Source organism: Nothoprocta perdicaria, unplaced genomic scaffold (assembly GCF_003342845.1).
Source record: "Nothoprocta perdicaria isolate Ctin4 unplaced genomic scaffold, notPer1 scaffold_40, whole genome shotgun sequence".
Classification (NCBI taxonomy): domain Eukaryota; kingdom Metazoa; phylum Chordata; class Aves; order Tinamiformes; family Tinamidae; genus Nothoprocta; species Nothoprocta perdicaria.
In genome coordinates, this window is record NW_020455644.1 from 2,828,316 (window position 1) to 2,845,332 (window position 17,017).

Genomic DNA, 17,017 nt, shown 5'->3' on the forward strand with positions numbered 1-17,017 from the left:
ATCTCACCTCTGCCCCCACTGAAACACCCTATCATCAACTTTTCCTCCCATACATGACTTAGAGAAAATAAATGAGAACTTTTCAATAAACCTGAAATTATCAGTTGCCAAATAGTGGTTCTGTAGCTTGTCAGTAGTGTTTATAAGCAGGAGGACGTTGATTAGCTGAAAACCCACAGTTTCTTTCCTTTCTTGGTCTTGGATAATGATCCTGTTGAGATTAAAATGGCCTTGAATATGCAATTTTCTTAAAAAAATAAATAAAAAAAATAAAAGCAATGATTTGGTTCCATGGAAGGAGAGCTGCCTCTTTTTTGCTGTGCTGCCAAAGTTGTTCCTCTGCTTTTTCAAATTAGCACAAGTCATTTTTGCAGAGAACTGCAAATCTGCTTGCTAGTGAGGCTCCAGGTGCCGGCTGTTATTCACCAAATGCTGTTTTACATTCCTTGCTTGCCACTGTGTTCCCTCAGCCTCACTCTGGCCCTTTTACCTTGAAATACTCATTCGACTCTCACTAGGCTCGTGTTGCAGGGCAGTCTTGATTCTCATCTTATTTGGTCACCTCTGACACTAAAGGTACCCGTGTGTTGTCTTTGAAGTAACAAGCTGCTTGAAGGGAGAGGCAATGACCTGCTTTAAACCTGCTGGTGTACTTAGAGAACTACCAGACAAGTCATCATGCATGCAAGCCTTTCTTCAGGTCTCAGGGAGAAGAAGCAGTCAGGATCACAAGAACTCATATTGCCCAGCCATTAGGGTTACAAAAATGCCATTACTATTATACTATAAATGCAGTCTGTAAAAATGGCAGAGAAATAGAAACCGGAAAGCTGCGGAGGGGTACTTTTATATRTATGTATACACACACACATATATGTGTGTATATATGTATTTCAGTATTCTGCAGGAGAAGCCATTCTGCAAACTGAGCACATTTTTTGGCRCTTTTTCTAGATTTGTACTGCATAAATCTGGCTCCAGAGTGAATATGATCATTTAACAGGATCACAAAAGTATTTATCAGCAGGCATCTTTAAGATTGTCTGCCTCTGTTTTTCTGTGTTTCCATTGCCAGGCTTTATTCCCTCAGCCTTGCAGAGCTTTGTTTTCTTTCCAGCCCAAAGGCTGTTTCACTGGTGCATATCCACATTCTTATTCAAATCTTTATTGTTTAGCAAATATTAGGCACATGCATGAGACATTTCCAGTTTGTAAATAWGAACAAAATTTATTAGGAAAACAAGCAAGAATTTATCATTAAATCCTAGACTAGAAAGAGTGTGTATAAAAAGCTACTTGAAATTGTATCCTACATTACAAGGAAAATAAAACCTGTCATATGCTTAGTGAAATGTGCGTTTTGCAAGAWGTGGGCCTCAATACATGGGTGGTATCAATTACGTCGTAACTCCAGCCTTCTAATAGCTCACCACTTAAGTCCACATGAGTTACCTTAGTCCTGTTGACTACTGAGACCAGCTCTCTGAAGAGAAGATGAGTAGTCCTGCATGACTCTCTTGGATTGCCTCACTTCAAGGTAACTGAGCTTAGGTGAGTTAAGCTCCATTTCCTGAGGTGAAACCCTGGGATTCTGCCTCTGCTCCTCACCCCGATTTCTCTGATTTTTTTTTCTTTTTTCTTTTTTTTTTTGTTTATTGCTTTGTTTTTCCTAGAAGCATGAGGGGAAAAATCCTCTACAATGGATATAGAATTGCTTACGAGGATCCCTGCAGGGTGACCTATCTTTTCCTATCATAGTGGGTGGAAAAAACAAAGGAAGATAGCCATGGTGGCAATGGAAGACAGCCTGACAATAAAGTGTTGATTATTGAGGTTCTAAGGGCCTTTGCAATATAGGGATAAATGTTTTGCATTTTATTTCTGCCAAACGCAGAGAAGTCTTTATAGAGGGCTTTTCTAGGAGAGATCCTGTAAAGCAGAGCCCAACTCAGTGGCTATATAATCCCATGTCAGTGGTAACTGTGATGAAGAAGAGAAAGCAGGGTCCACCATTCCACAAAGAGCCATGGGTAGTTTAATTCTGGGAATCCTAGCAGTAAGGACAACACTACTGAAGTGCTCACGATGTGATTTAAAGCCTGCAGGACACTGAGCATTCTCTGTGCCGAGTCAATGAGGCACAGTTTTGCAGAATCAGCCCCTTATTTACAGCCATGATTTATGAAGGAAATAGTAGGAGAAATACTTCCCTTTTAAGGCCAGGGGAATATGATGGGACAGTCAGTCCGCTTTGAGGGGTCTTTAAGATCTCAGTAATATTTACAATTCTGTGGCCTGATCCTGGAGCGAGCTGGGGAGCAGTTGCTTGGTCAATCTGTGTGGAAGGCTCCTATGCTGAGACCTCACGTGAGGCTCAATGTAAGCACTGGCTAAGCTTTCTGTTGCCAGTGCAGATCTCATTACCACCTTGCCACAAGTGTCTGCAAAAATGCTACTAGGCTAGACAGACCTTTCCCAAAGAAAATTCACTCTTGCACATTCCATGGAAAGCACCTGTGCTTGGGACTGTGTCCAAAACTGCCCATTTCAGCACTGACAGTAGAGGCTGCTCTACATTTCGCAAACATCTACCCACTTGCTAGAAGGTTCAGAATCCATAGAAGCATAAAACTTAATCTGAATATTTTGAAACAGATGCTTTTGCACCCCCAAAATGTTGTCCTTCTCTCATTGGTCACATTATTCTAGTTTTATATTTTTCTTTTGTTTAGAAAAGGTGTAACTACAATAATTAAACTAAAGACTTAAAGAATAAATTTACCTGAAATCATTTCTACAAATACAAAGTCATTAGACTTTGACTCTGTTTTAGATTTTGCCACAAAGCCGTCTACCATTACTGCCTTCTCCATCCAGCCTAAAAGGAAAACTGTCATATAGAATGCCAGGCAGCTGGATAGAGTGACTGAATCATTTATCAGTTTGGGGCCAAAACTCATCTTTTGTGATTACYTCATGCCACTCTAATGCATTTGATGTGAAAAGAGATGGAACTGATAGGAGAGAACTTTAATCTATTCTTTCAAGCTGAGACTACAAGCGGCAAATCCAAAGCCCATTAAGCTGATTTAGTGTGCGCTGATGAAGTCAATGCCTTGGAAAAAGAAATCAGAAGTGTGCTTAAGTGAGCAAGATTAGTAGGTTAGCCTATGCATAGTTCATTACAGACAATTACATCTTATTCTTGGCCAGGTATRATTAGTCTGGGTACGAAAAACAAATTCTGGTACATAAACACTAGTATTTTCTAGTAGATAAACATCTACTAATTGTGTGGCAATAGAAAATGGAAGAGTTTTATCTTCTGATACTCTCAGCACTATTTTTGTTCTTTCAAGCTCTCTGATCCCTTGAAACATCTGCAAATAGCCCTAGCTAAAACATTTTAATAGTTCTAAGGAAGATACAGTGTTTAAGTTGTGGCATTTTTTTTGAATGTAAAATTGCAGCTTCCGAAGCCTGTCCTGTTTGACACTATGCTCCTATTTAAGACCTTGTATTCCTTTGTCTTCAAAGACTCATAAAGACTTCCAAAGGCCATTAAATGCCTGGAATTGGATGGAAAYCTAACTATAGTCTTCTCAGGAGGAAATTCAAAATCCAGTTAAGCACAGTCAACAGGCAAATCTGCTATGTCCACAGTAGATGTGAAAAACACAGTAAGGTAGCATCGGTGTATGTGGAAATCTCTAAGGCAGAGGGATGATCTCTGTCAGAAGAGAGAAATAGTATTGGGAATGAATAGTTCAAAACTATATGGCTAAAAGAAGCAGTTAAACTACTGTGTGGCCTGAAAGTCACTTGAGAAGGAATGAAACGGGAAGGCACCATTCAGGGATGCCAAATCTGCAGTTTTAAGATTGCAAGAGGAAGGAAAACACACTCTTTACTGTTATGAGAACAYGTTGAAGAGGAGGTCTGTTTTGAAAGCTGGCCATTCAATAGCCATTGTGATCTGTCTTCTCATTTGAACTCTACTTCCCCTTTGCTTCCTAAAACACATGAAGTTAGTTTCTTAAAGTGGATTGAATGCTCTGAGGAGTTGATGTCATTTGATTCTTTTCTCTGGTAGATCCATTATTAGCCATCACAGAAAAACAGAAAAAAAAATCGTTTGGAAGGGACCTCTGGAGGTCAGCTGTTCAAACTTCTGCTCAAAACAGGCTAACTTAAAAGAACTTTTCACTTCAGAATCAGAAGTGATGGTGGCATGAACTGTGTTCTTTGATTTCAGCTTCTGCTGTCAGTGTAGGAGAGGGGGGAGGGAGAGGTGGTTTAAGCCATGTCTTTGGTTTTCCTCTATTTCTGTGCTCCTAGGTCTGACTGACTCCCACTGTAAACTGAAACTACTGTAAAGTATGTTTTCTTAATGGTCCATGAGAAAAAAAAATACAGCTTCAGCATTCCCTACTCTGGCTGTGCCTTCCGTTCCTATTATAGAGGGTTGCTCTTGCAGTGGGAACTGAAAGCAGAGCTGGAAAAGGGTCATTCCCACAACCTGTGCTGAAGGCGAGGCTCTATTGCTTAGCCCTGCAGTACCTTTCTTACAGCTTTTGCCATACTCAGAGAAATGACACAAGAAATGCACTTTTGTTTCAAGGAACCACGTTTGCTAACAGTGGGACACAGCTGCATACAAACATGTGCTGTATGGAGAGAGTTGAAATCCATCCACGTTGATTGTTTATCAAATTGGCACTTTATGTATCTCTCAAAAAAACAGTGAGAGGCAGGTAAAGAAATAATATATTTGTTTTCAATTCAGAATATCCCCATAATTAGAAATGTTTCAATACTTCTTTTTCTATTTCAGTAATCTAAAACACAAAAATTCATCTTAAGTGAACAGCAAGCAATTTTCAATCTATGTGTGAGCCATCGTTTATCATTAGAAGCTAGGAGCGTATGAACATTAATTTTTTTCCCCCAATTCTTTCATATCTTGTATTTTTAACTCACTTTTGTAATACATTTTTGAATGATGAAGTGTTCAATTCACTGCTTAGGGATTGTTCTCAAACTCTTTAGTATAAACCACATCCGCACAATATTGAAGGTTCTGTCTTAAATTAAATCTACAGACGAAGGGAAATTCGAAGTTCTGTATTTGTATGATTGTGTCATTCATCTTCATCTGTCATGTCAGTATCTTTCTGTACTGCAAGACTGTGTGCTTGTACTGTCCATTCTTGATTGCTTAGCTATCCTTGAAAAGCCAGAAGAAATTCAGAAGCAGTGAGCATCTTGTCATGAACTTCACAAAGCCTATAGCTTAACTTTTAATTGCAAGGGATACTAGTTGTATGGAAGTCTCCAAGTCTCTGGTCAGTCACTGCTGCAAATTAAATGTCAGGTGTGAAAGGTGTAAGACTGAGGGAATAATGCTCACTTTGGTTACACAAAATCTATATTTGTGGATTTAAGTGGAGGTGCAGTAGGGCTGATCAGCTCCTGGAAAAGAACCAGATTCATTAAGTGCTAAGGGAGTGACTTTCACCAGTTTTCCAGACATTGCATTTTCTCATATCGTTAGAGAGTAAAGGGGCAGCTGTAACCAATAGTAAAGAGCATGATAAAGYTCTTTACTAGTAAAGACCATGATGAAGCAATAGCAAAGAACATGATAAAGCAGAGGGAGAGATCAGCTGAAACCTTTCTGTGAGCTGTCATCCTGCTGCATGCTGCCATCCCCTCCAGCTGTTTTGCCTGCGCACAGAATTGCAAGATCTATTCTCCAACCACCACTTACTTGCTGCATTATATACATGTAACCTGGCTTCCAAACACACGTCTGAGAGGACATATAGATGCATGTACCTGAAATGTTGCTGGTGTAGAATTCCAGTGGCCTGTCATCTTTCCAGAGCAAAGTAAGTATCTGATATCTGTGCACCAAGTTGAGGAAGATTTGGCACTTGAAAACACTAATGCRATCAACCCATCTTGAGTTTCACTTCTAATGTTTGTGAATATCCATCCTTCTTTTTCTTAAAATGCAAAGTCTTAACTCACTTTATTATGCCTTCTTTCATAGAGAAATACTATCATACATAGGTCATACAGGCTCAGCTCATAGTTACATAAGTTAGATGGTTACATAGGTAGGTATTTATAACTAGAGATTGCTAGATCTAGATGCTCAAAGATTGAAACCAGTTATGAGGTCCTTTAAATGACTTTGTTACCATTCATTGTAGGGTTTCTCTTTACTGATACATGAAGAGAATTGATCTGAGAGTTTGGGGCTTTGCAGGTAAGTCAAATAAATATATGATTTTCAGTTGTACTAGCGTAACTCCATTATGGCCAATGTAATTCAGAGGACAAAATTTGACTTTTTGTATATATGTCGATAAGGATGTCAATTTAAAATTTCATTTTCCTTTCCCTTATCYCCAGATGAGTTGTGTGTTGTAAGAAAATATGTTTGGCAGGATTACATTTGATCATGACATCTAAGAAATCCAAAAGCTTTGATTTAAAATGAAAAAAAAATCAGTAAACAAAGATTATTTGCTTATTGTTCCCTACCATGGCCCTGACCTCACACTACATGTCCTTTCCACATGTCTTCCAATGTGCATGTGTAAGTTTTTGACATTCTGGTCTGGACTTCTGTATCTAGTAACAGCTTTCAGGGCTCAAAGCATCTAGCAAACAGAAACATCCAGCTGCAAAACTCTGGTCTTGCTACCCAGCTGGGSAAAAACTCTGGTTGACTTTGTGGTCAGCATACACAGGAACATAAAAAAAAGTGCACTGAGGTGACTAATGAATGAAATATTCTTCTGCAAAGGGATAACTGGCGACAAGGGACCCCAAAAGAATGAGCACACCATGCACTCTCTGCGTGTATCAAACTCACACCAAATRTTCTTCATAATTCAGGGTCCAGCTTACAAAGAGACCCCCCTGTGCTGATGGTGCAAGCTGATCGCCTTGTGCAAACAGASAGAGATGAAGAGCAAATGCAGCAGAGCCCTTGTGTTCTCAGTCATCTGGGAATGTGGCCACGTATTCCTGGGTGTAAAACCTGCAGCCACATTGGAATCATCAGAACCCCACTGTAAATTATTGACTTAGCTCTGGTTCCTGCCACTTGGGACTCTGTTTTTAACTAAGTTCATTCATTAATGTTTATAAGGCACACCAAAATCTTCCAATGCATATGGCACTATTGAAATGCTAAGTGTCATTATAATTCATGCTTGCAAAAGCAGCTGAAGATAGATTTACTTTACGTGGCAGACGGTAATGGCTCACTTGGAACAGCTACATGTTCTGTTGGGTAAATAGCAGGAGTGTTATAAATTGTAGCAATGATCTGTTTACATAATGAACGGTAACCACTCCAGAGGAGCCATAACCGTCAGCTTAATAATATGCATTTTAAAAATGAGGTAAATATAAGTATATGTGAGGAAGCAAAATGGCTGTAGGAGATAGAGCTGACAGCTTCTGGTAAATACTGCATGTTTTTAATACTGTGTTTTAATGTTTGTATAAAAACATGTCCATCCAGTGGTTTAACGGGATAGCATAGGATTGTATTCCAGGGGCTCATGTACACACAACCACTATGAGATGCACCACGGATAGRCTACAGAGCGGGCTGCTGAGTTTGCAGGTCTGGCAGCACTGCCAGAAGCCACCAATCATGTTGGTACCCCAGGAAAATCCCATCTTCTCATCCCCACTTCTGGCTGTGTACCTTCACTTGAACTTCCTCCCACGCTAGAAAATATGTGACCACTTATTTTCTGCCAAGCACGTTGCCTCTCCTCCCTCTGTTCAGAGCCTCGGGTAGAACCCTCCSTGCTTCACCCCCTGGCTGCACAGAGCTCACCTGGCTGCTTCTGCCCTACGTTTCCTCGCTTGTGACTGTTCTGGGTAGTTGTAGTATGAGAAATGCTGCTGGAAAACAACATGAAACTTTATCTTCCGTATTAATGACCATGCTGTTCATGGCAGCACTCTCAAAGTGCAAGGGGAAATACTGTGGCAGTGCAACTGTACGAGTAAAATCAAATTCCTGGCTGGGACTATTCTGAGGGTTATTTGTGAAATATTTTTTCAACAAAACCCAAAATGCATATTTGACCAAAGGATTTTTTTTTTTMTGGGAAAWGTACATTTTGATCAAAATGAATCATTTTGGAAAGAAAAAAAAAAAAGACGAGGAATGCAAAAAGACATACATTTTCTTCAAAAAAAGACAAGAAATYTAGGAAAGAACTTAGGATACAATGTCCTGTCAAAAATGGCCATATCCATTTGATTTATTCCATAGCTGAGATGATGCATCAGTGTTTTGTATAATAAGAGATTTATCTCCAATTCTTACAGCATCTTGGGAATATTACCTGAACTGTATATTTCTTCTTTAGTTTCCCTTTCTCTNAGAGAGATCACTCAACTAACTTTTAAGGTATTAGGCAGAGACATAAAACACTTTGAAACTTATATTTATGATTGAAATTATTTTTACTTTCCTAAAATAACAAGCCTAAAGAAAGGAGAATTTGTCACAGGACGCTCCATTAAACCCTGTGCTGTGGYGGGTGTAAGATGGACTAAGAAAACTGTATTCTTACAGCTTGTGTAGAGCAAAAGTCACCTACAGAGATTCAGCTTTTTCCCAGCACATGCTCTTTTGCTGTAGGTTCCTTCTTCCCCTCCCTTCCACTGTGCAACACRGCCGCCCTTTCCTTCAAATCTATAGTAGGAAGCTGGGCAAATGTCTGCGTGGGGAAAGTTCAGGTATGAGTCCTTTGGCAAAGCCGAGAGAGGAGATGATACTGCTTGATAYTGCATTTGCAGTATCATTTATTGCAGAATAAATCTTACTGCAACAATAAACTTACTTGTTGGCATACAGCAATGACCCACTRCTAAAATCTCATATACTACTTTGATCTGATATTCATGATTTTGTACAGATTTTGCTTCCYTGAGGATTCTTGTCCCAAATTACTTGCAAGATCTTAGTGTTACAGCAAGTGGTAGATGTAGAAGTTTACAGCAAAGTAGATGAAGCCTGGAGAAGGAGGGGGGTTTGGATTTCATTCTTATCTGTATGTGCAGCAACTGGGTTAGTATGAGGACATGCTCTGAAGATTGATTTTCTTTTCCTGTAAGCACAATAGAGGGATGAGTCCTTTCAGCTACAGAAAATCCACACCCTGCCAAAACAGGATCCCCACCCTGTCCCTACTCGCTCCATATGATAAAGCCCCAGTGCCTTGGGCAATACACATTAGTTTTCCACGGAGGAAGCAAACTGGAGCAGGAAGGAGGGGCCAGGGAATGAATCTCTGACCTCAAACTCAGCCCCTCTCTGGGAAATGTCTAGGGACTGCACCTTGTGCTACCCCGGCAATTGCTAAGGGCTCTGTGTCTCATCAGGGTTCAGTCCAGCTGTGGGACTGCAGCAGTTTCTCTTTTCGTATGAAACTATTTTAATTCTTCCCAGGCATATGATTTTAACCTGAATTTACTGGTAGTTGCAGTATATMCTATCAGCTCATCTATTTTGCAACATCAAATGTCATTAAAAAGCAGACTTGCAGGAAATAAAAAATTATTAGAGGAAAGGCAAAAGTACAAGAGTTTCCATCATCAAGACAATGGGAAAGTGAGAGACACACAGACCAAAAATGAAAAAAAAAAAAAGAAATTACCAAGCAAAGSCAGATGAGATGGGCTGACATTGTGCTTCCTGAGATCAAAATGTCATGGCAGCAGCAAGCAACAAGATGAAATGAGCCCAGTTAAAATATCATGCTAATTTGTGGTGGACTCCTAAGAGCGGCAAAGAAACAATCCTAATGGCAAATAAACATTAATCAAGATATAAGTCTTTCTCTTTCCCTTTTTATACTAACRAAATAATATTAGCCCCCAAAGTGAATTTTCCTTTCTATTTCTTATTCAAGGGGCAAGAGAGGCTGGATGGGAGAAATGAGCTAATATATAAAGTAGGCCAAGCTCTTAAAATTTGGATTTTGGACATATTTGATAGAGTGTTAATTGGGGAATAAACTGTTACAGTGCTGGGTTTTTTTTTCCCATGAGTCCTGTAGGGTAAACCAGTAACTCCATAACTCCATTGAAGTTTTTTCTGAGAGCAGTTTGTCATGGTCCCCGTCTCTGTGTTCAATGAGAAGTATGATTGGCTCATGCACAGCATATCTAAAAACTTAATTTGAATTACAAAAAAAAATGGCCTTCTCTCATCACTTTCTAATAACTCTTTTGTGATGATGATTTGGCCATAAACTGTAAATTTTTTGGAGCATTTTTATTGGGAATTTCAGAATGCCTAAGCAAGTCTGATATCTACTGCCACTGAAATGTAGGAATAACTAGAAATTTAACCTTTTTTAGTAGCTTCWGAAATCTGGCCTTCTATTTATCCGTATGTTACTAACTTTTTAAAAGAATTTCATTTTTGAAGCATGAAAAATAAAGACTGATTTTATTGGGTGTTTTATTTTTTCACTTGCAGAACCTGATTAAAAAACATCTTTTGCACTGAAAATGTTCAGCCTCTGACACAGTGGGTGGTGAACTCTTGTGAACGCTCTCATAAGAGGCATAGATTTAGCACACAGCTCACATTTTAGCAAGGAACATATTTTTTCAAGCTGTAGCATTTTCTAAGCAACTTGAATATTTCTTATCAAATGAAATCTTTGTTTATATATGAATACACCTGTAGGTATACATACATATACAGACACACATCTATATATGCAATGCATGTATGCATATATATATATATATTTACATATACATATGCATTGCATATGTGTATAATGTGTGAGAAAGCATGGTGTTATAGGGAATTTCTTAGACTATATATGCTATCTGCAGGTACCGATGGCTACTTGGTAAAATCTGAAAAGAAAGTCAGTTAATTATTGTGGCATCTGAACAACCGATGTATTTCTTTGCAAGTCAACCAGTACCTGGGRAGCAGAGGTGATATTCAGTGAGATGAAGCAATCTGGCCCATCGGTAGCTTGGTGGAGTTCTTAAGACCTTTCTGACTCTTACATCCTTTTCTTCATTCTGTGGCAAGTAACAGAGTGTCAAGTTTAAGCATTTTGTCTTCTTCCTTTCAGTCTTTTGGAGGCGTTTCATTAAGTGACTTTTGAAGAAGTTTTTTGTCCTAGCTGCAGGAATTATTCTATAGAGGAGGACAGCCAGTAAAATATCCTAGAAGCAAAAGAGGAAAATGAGAAAAACAGTCCTGATGGGAATGATTTACAGGCAATCTCAGGGAGATTAGCAAATGGTAAAGAAGCCAAGTCTGCAAATGGAGGCAATATAGCAATGAGATACTCATCTCTCTACAAGAGACACCATCACAGGAGTTGGGATCCACTCAGCTGAGCATCAATAAACAAACAAACAAAAGCYAATAAAGCCCATGACAATTGGGACTGTAAAGAAGGGAAAACTCCTCTGCAAGTTATTTAAGTGTGAAACTAGCAGCAAAAATACTGAAGCTTTGAGTAAGCTATGGTATATTGGCAGCCCATAAGAAAACCACCTATCATGAATACAGGTTACATTATATGAACTTCTTGGCACTGCCTGACCATATGTTTCTATTTTGTAAAGCATCCTACAGGCTGGGCTTTGCTTCAGTTCAGTAATTTCTAGTGACCAGTGCTGTTTTGCTCTCTCCATCCTTTTCTCTTGGGCCCAAATCACACATGCTGGTCAAGCCTGAGAATGTCGATTGGAGTCTTCTACTGATTTTTTCTTTTTGGTCAAAAAATATTCAGATTAGGAGTTTTTTTAGGATTAATATATCACTTGTGACAAAAGCATTTAACTGGAACAAGTTTTTCAGGTCCAGGAATTTGTGGTCACATTGTGAGAGTAATAAATTATTGTTTCACTCTAGGATTTAGTAGCAACTCTGAAGTGGGCATCCCAGGAATGAGAGTCCCGGTCTACCCCGTCCCTGTGGGAGGTCTGAAAGACAGCTCCATGTGCATGAGATCACAGAGCAATGCTGATTTAAGGTACAATCTGCATCTTAATCTCTTGATGTGCTAATGGAATCTGATAACTGATTAGGACTAAGAGAAAATTTACTCCATGCCTCTTGGAGTATATTAGGAAAATGAATGAATTAATTGTAGCAAAACACAATCAAACCTTCCAAAGTAAGTTGTGGACCAGYGGACCACACTGAATATTGCAGAGCTATTTTAATTGGTCCCAGTTGTGCCCCTCGCTGCATTGCACTCTCTTTTACAGCAGAGATAGGAGGAATTCAGGCTCAAAACATTTTTCTCAGTTTCACATCATTTTTGTTCCCGATTAGTTTTCTTTCTCATTAGCTTAGTAAGGATAAAACAAAAACAAACTCACATTTTAAAATCATTATTTCCCCTTTTTATTATCGTTTTAAAGAGTAGACTCTATACAGATTGTTCAGTGCAATGAAGTGCTATTCATGGTGAAGGAGTGTTGAGGGATCTCCCATGCTACCTGATATGTGATGTGAAGCTGAAAGAAGTCGTTGGGGAGCTGGTATGGAGTAGCCACCACTTCCTAACCTCATCCCAGCCCAACAAACTCTCACCCTCAGTCATGCTACCTCCAAGACAGCCTGAAGACAGGTGACATGGAAACTGGCTGCAGTGCTCCCAGAACCGCATGTTTTCTGCAGAAAGAAAAGGCCTTCGGTCTGTAGCTCTGCCAACCTGGCCCCATTTGCAAACATTAAATTCACTCCAAAGTGTTCAACTTTGCTGGAGCCACTAAATATCTGCAAATRCTTGTTGGATGTGTTTGATGTTATTTTAAAATGAAAGGGAATAAATAAAAACTATTGAAATGATTTGGAAGAACTTTTCATGGAAGAGAGGTGCACCTTTCAGGGTCTTCATGACCCAATGGGAAAAGCACTTCTAGTGCTTCAATAAATGACTATTCTTGCTGCCTCAGCATCCAAGGGAGAGCCACTTTGGAGGGTGAATGGAGCCGGGAGGGCCATGTGAGCTCTGGTGAGCTCTGGAGTGCTTAGCAAGTGAAGTCATCCAGGAGGGATTAAACAGAGCTATGTCTCTCTAGCAGAGCYTTGTTTATGGAAAGTGAGTTTGGGGGCTTGGCTTTTGCCTAAGCACATACTGTTCTTTTTTACCTAGTCACATATGGCTTGCTTCAATAAAGTAGTCCTGTCCCTGGCAGCAAATGTTCCTGGTTTCAGTTCATAGAGGTGGAGCCTGGGGAAGGGAGGCTGGCCTATCTCTTTCCCTGGTTTCTGCTACTCCTGGCAAGTCCTCAATACATACGGCAGGCTGTGCTGCTTTTTTTTCTAATGAAATCCTACACTTCTTGAGGTCCCTGTGTCTTTTCCGAATGAAGGCGCCAAGAAACATATGAAGTATATATCAGCTGCAACTAGAAAAGGTGTTTAAAAATGATGTTGGTGCTTTAGAGCATAAATATTCCTACTCATATGCATCTAAAATGCATAAATGCATATGCACCAGCTGCCAGGTTTTTCCTTTACTTCAGCTTATGAGAAAGTCCAGGGGAGAGGAATTTTAGACCACAAGAATGGTTTATTTTTATACCTATTTCCTTTACAATTTCCTTTTCATTTCCAGTCCCTCTGAAAAGAACCAATTAATGTAAGCCTTTTTTCCACATTCATTAGAATCTTTATGAAAAAGAAAAAGGCAGAATTGTTTTAAGACTGCTATTTTATAGCCTGTAAACTATGAGAATATGTCACCTGTTGGAATACAGCACAAAGAGGAAATGCTAAAGATGTAAAGTCTGTAAATAGCGAAAACTATTTAATTTTACATCTGCAGCTGTAGTGTACTAGAACAGAGACCATTACGAAACAGCAGGTTACTAAATGAAACGTACTTAAGAAAGAGGGTTAACAGCCACCATAAGTGGAAAGGTGATTTTTACCAGCACTATTGGAGGCAGTTGTCGTAAACGAACTTCCAATTAAACAACAAACTGGCGTGATAGTCCAAGAAAGCTCTTCAGCACTATCAAACATGAAGAGCCACCAAAATGTCACCAGGGCTGCATGCTGCAGTCAGAGCAGTAGCACTGGCAGTGGCATGGGATGGATTCCAGTTGCATGGATTTCCTCTGTGAGGGGAGAAGGGAGCTGATCCCTTCACATATATGCCTTTATCACCTGATTTGCCTGGCTGGGGATACCCCTTTGGTCCCTAAAAACTTAAGTGCATGCTGGGTTTTAGACCTGATTCCTTGCTCTGTTGTTTCTTGGCATCAGAGGAGCAACACTAGGTCATCAGTAGTGYAGGAGGAACGGATGACTTCTGTTGTGTACATACAGCTCCCTGCTGTTAATCACTGCATTTTTATGGACTATACCACAATTCCCTTTTTCTTTATTGCTGTTTTTAATTCTTTCATGGAAAAACACTACTAGGTTCTTTTCCGTTCTTTTCTCTTTTTCAATTTTTACTACTTAAGGGGCCAGAATTGGCTCAAGCTGGTCAGCCAAGATTTTGTCTAATATGCAGAARTTCTCACATGGCATAAGACCAAAGTAATTGGTTTTACACCTACTCACCTTAATTCCCAGCTGTGAAGATATGAAGTATAATGCCTATTTTTCCTGTTCTTCAAGGATTTCTCAAATGATATAGGGTGCACGTTAGGTACAGACCAGTCATGTACATTGGAGAAACCCCAACAATTCTCTGTTTAGGATTAGGAAAGCCTGTGTATCAGCAGTATGTACTGTTTCCTCACCCCACTCTCCATATCCTTTCCCTCTTACCATGCTGAGCAAATTATCATGGAATTGTCTGTTTTCATTTGACTGGCACCAATGCTGCTCTGACCCATTTCCCCCAAACAGCTCTACAGCCACTCGCAGTCTTTAACATCAATGTGCTGGAAGTGACAGCTGCCTTGCTCAGACAGGTCTGACACTATTTTTTGGCAAAGTTTCAGCAACTTGCTCCATAATCCCTAGCTGAATCTGACTGGCTGAATTTACTTTTTTCTATTATTTGGGCGCTTTTTTGCTATGCTTGCCAGCAATTCAAACCTAAATTTTATGGCTCAGTTCTGAAAGGGACTCTAAGCTCTGGTTGCTGCTTGAACAGCCTGATCTCTCATAACTGCATCTCAGTTGTTCAAGGCAGAGTGAGGAGGAAGAAAGAAAGAAAAGAAAATTGTTTAATAAGGAAAGAAAACGGTTTAATAAGAAAATAAAGCTCTTTGTAATTCAGCAAAAGTGTCACTCTATAAATATAGGAACTTTTCATAATTTTTAAATAGGTCTTGACTAATATTTCTTCAAGACCCCATGCAGAAAAAAAATGAGTTTGATGTTGTGTCAAAGATTAAAGATTTCTTAACTAAATTACTGAGAAAGATTACAACATCCTCCAGTGAATGCTTCCAAAATATTGCTCCTCTTGGGGAAAAAAATGGTCACATTTTTATGGAAAGGGCTTTTGTATAAGACTTCTAGGCCGTGGGATCATTCACATAATAGCTGCTTGAGTTACTGATGTATACAATGTGAATGAAGAGCTTCTGACCTTCATCCCAAACTGCACTGAATACCGCAACCACCTACTTGCTAAAGTAATATGTCTGTTATTATGTTGCCTAAATAATGTCAGTATACAGAACAAATCTAAGGCATAACAAATCTCAAGCATATTTTAGARTTCTGAACACAGTATCTTACAGCAAGCATTTGTATGTCAGAATAGTGCAAAAAACACAGGTTAATGAACCTGAGAAACTATGGGACTAGCTTTTTTAAAATAGCATTCTTGYTATTTTAACCAGTTAATTCTTCAATCTCCTATACTTAAAATTACAGGAAACAAGTATTAGACAATGGATAAAAGAGCTCATAGTAGCTAAAAAAAAATTTCCTCCCATGAAGATCTAAATGTAGCAGGCATATCAAAGTACTGCATATATTTTCTGTGCACTAAACTAAATATTTTAAAATATCATAGGGGCTTTTAAAAATAAATACTTAGAGCAGTATTTCTCCTAAAATATTTTTGAGAAACACAATTGTGTTATTGGCTTCTATATTGTTCAAAAGAAGAAAAGAAAATTTGATGAAGCAGAAAACAGCACAAATGGCTGTAGTTTTCCTGTAGAAAAGTAAACAAAAACAAGAACAAAACAAGCTAGCCCTTAATGACAGTGAAGAGAATATGCCACATTAGGATAGGGAAAGCAGATTTAAAGCTGAATCAGTTCTACCATGTAGAATAAAAAAGGAAAGAGARTATACACAAAATAAAAGATAATCTGAATGTGCATAAACAATCTGCTAGCTTTCCTTGAGCCTGCCACACACCTGTAGATTTTCATGACTGATTAAAGATTTGGGAGGTGTTTATATTTTCATGGGCCTGCTGTTTGCTTGCAGCTATAACCTCTCTCCTTGACATGAGAAAGATGGTGGCTTGCTAAAGGAAATGCTGGATGTCCTCAACCCAAGGTTGCAGCTCTGCAACTCATTGTTGTTCCAGGAGCTGGTTGAATAATTCTCACCCAGCTCTAATCATTAGTGGTATCTGTACATGTGCCACAAGGGAGGTAGAGTGATAGAGCTGCATCGCCTTGCAAGAGGAAAAGTGGAAACATTTTCTAATTTATCCTTAAATAGCATGTTAGACTGCCTATTCTAATGGAGGAAACCTTTGCAGTGAAAAGTGTAGCAATAAATGTTACACAAAACAATATTTGATTAGTGCAGGAAGAGTTGCAGCTTAATTTTGTGAGTCTTTACTCTCATGAATCACTAAGAGGCTTTCCATTAATGTTAGAGGGAAGCTGAGTTTAGTCTTACAAAGGCAGTTGCCTATAGACAAAGCTCCTTTGGCTTCAGTTGGAGAGAAAAAGCACAACAAGGCTGTAAATATTTCAGGATGGAGTTGTATACTTGTGCTGACACAGCAAACTCTTTCTTATCTGGCATTGAAGCATATTTCAG

The 17,017-nt window shown here is 39.1% G+C and overlaps 1 long non-coding RNA gene across 3 annotated transcripts; it reads left to right on the plus strand.

Annotated features, from left to right (window-relative positions):
- Nucleotides 1-1,459: 1,459 nt before the first annotated feature.
- On the plus strand, nt 1,460-12,027 carry LOC112952655. 3 transcript variants are annotated; one of them, XR_003250450.1, is made up of 3 exons: nt 1,460-1,551; nt 6,219-6,274; nt 6,910-7,276. It is a non-coding gene; the product is annotated as an uncharacterized LOC112952655 (long non-coding RNA). The 3 variants fall into 3 exon arrangements; XR_003250449.1 differs by lacking the exons at nt 1,460-1,551; nt 6,910-7,276 and adding exons at nt 5,814-5,891; nt 11,939-12,027; XR_003250448.1 differs by lacking the exon at nt 1,460-1,551 and adding an exon at nt 5,814-5,891.
- Nucleotides 12,028-17,017: the final 4,990 nt, after the last annotated feature.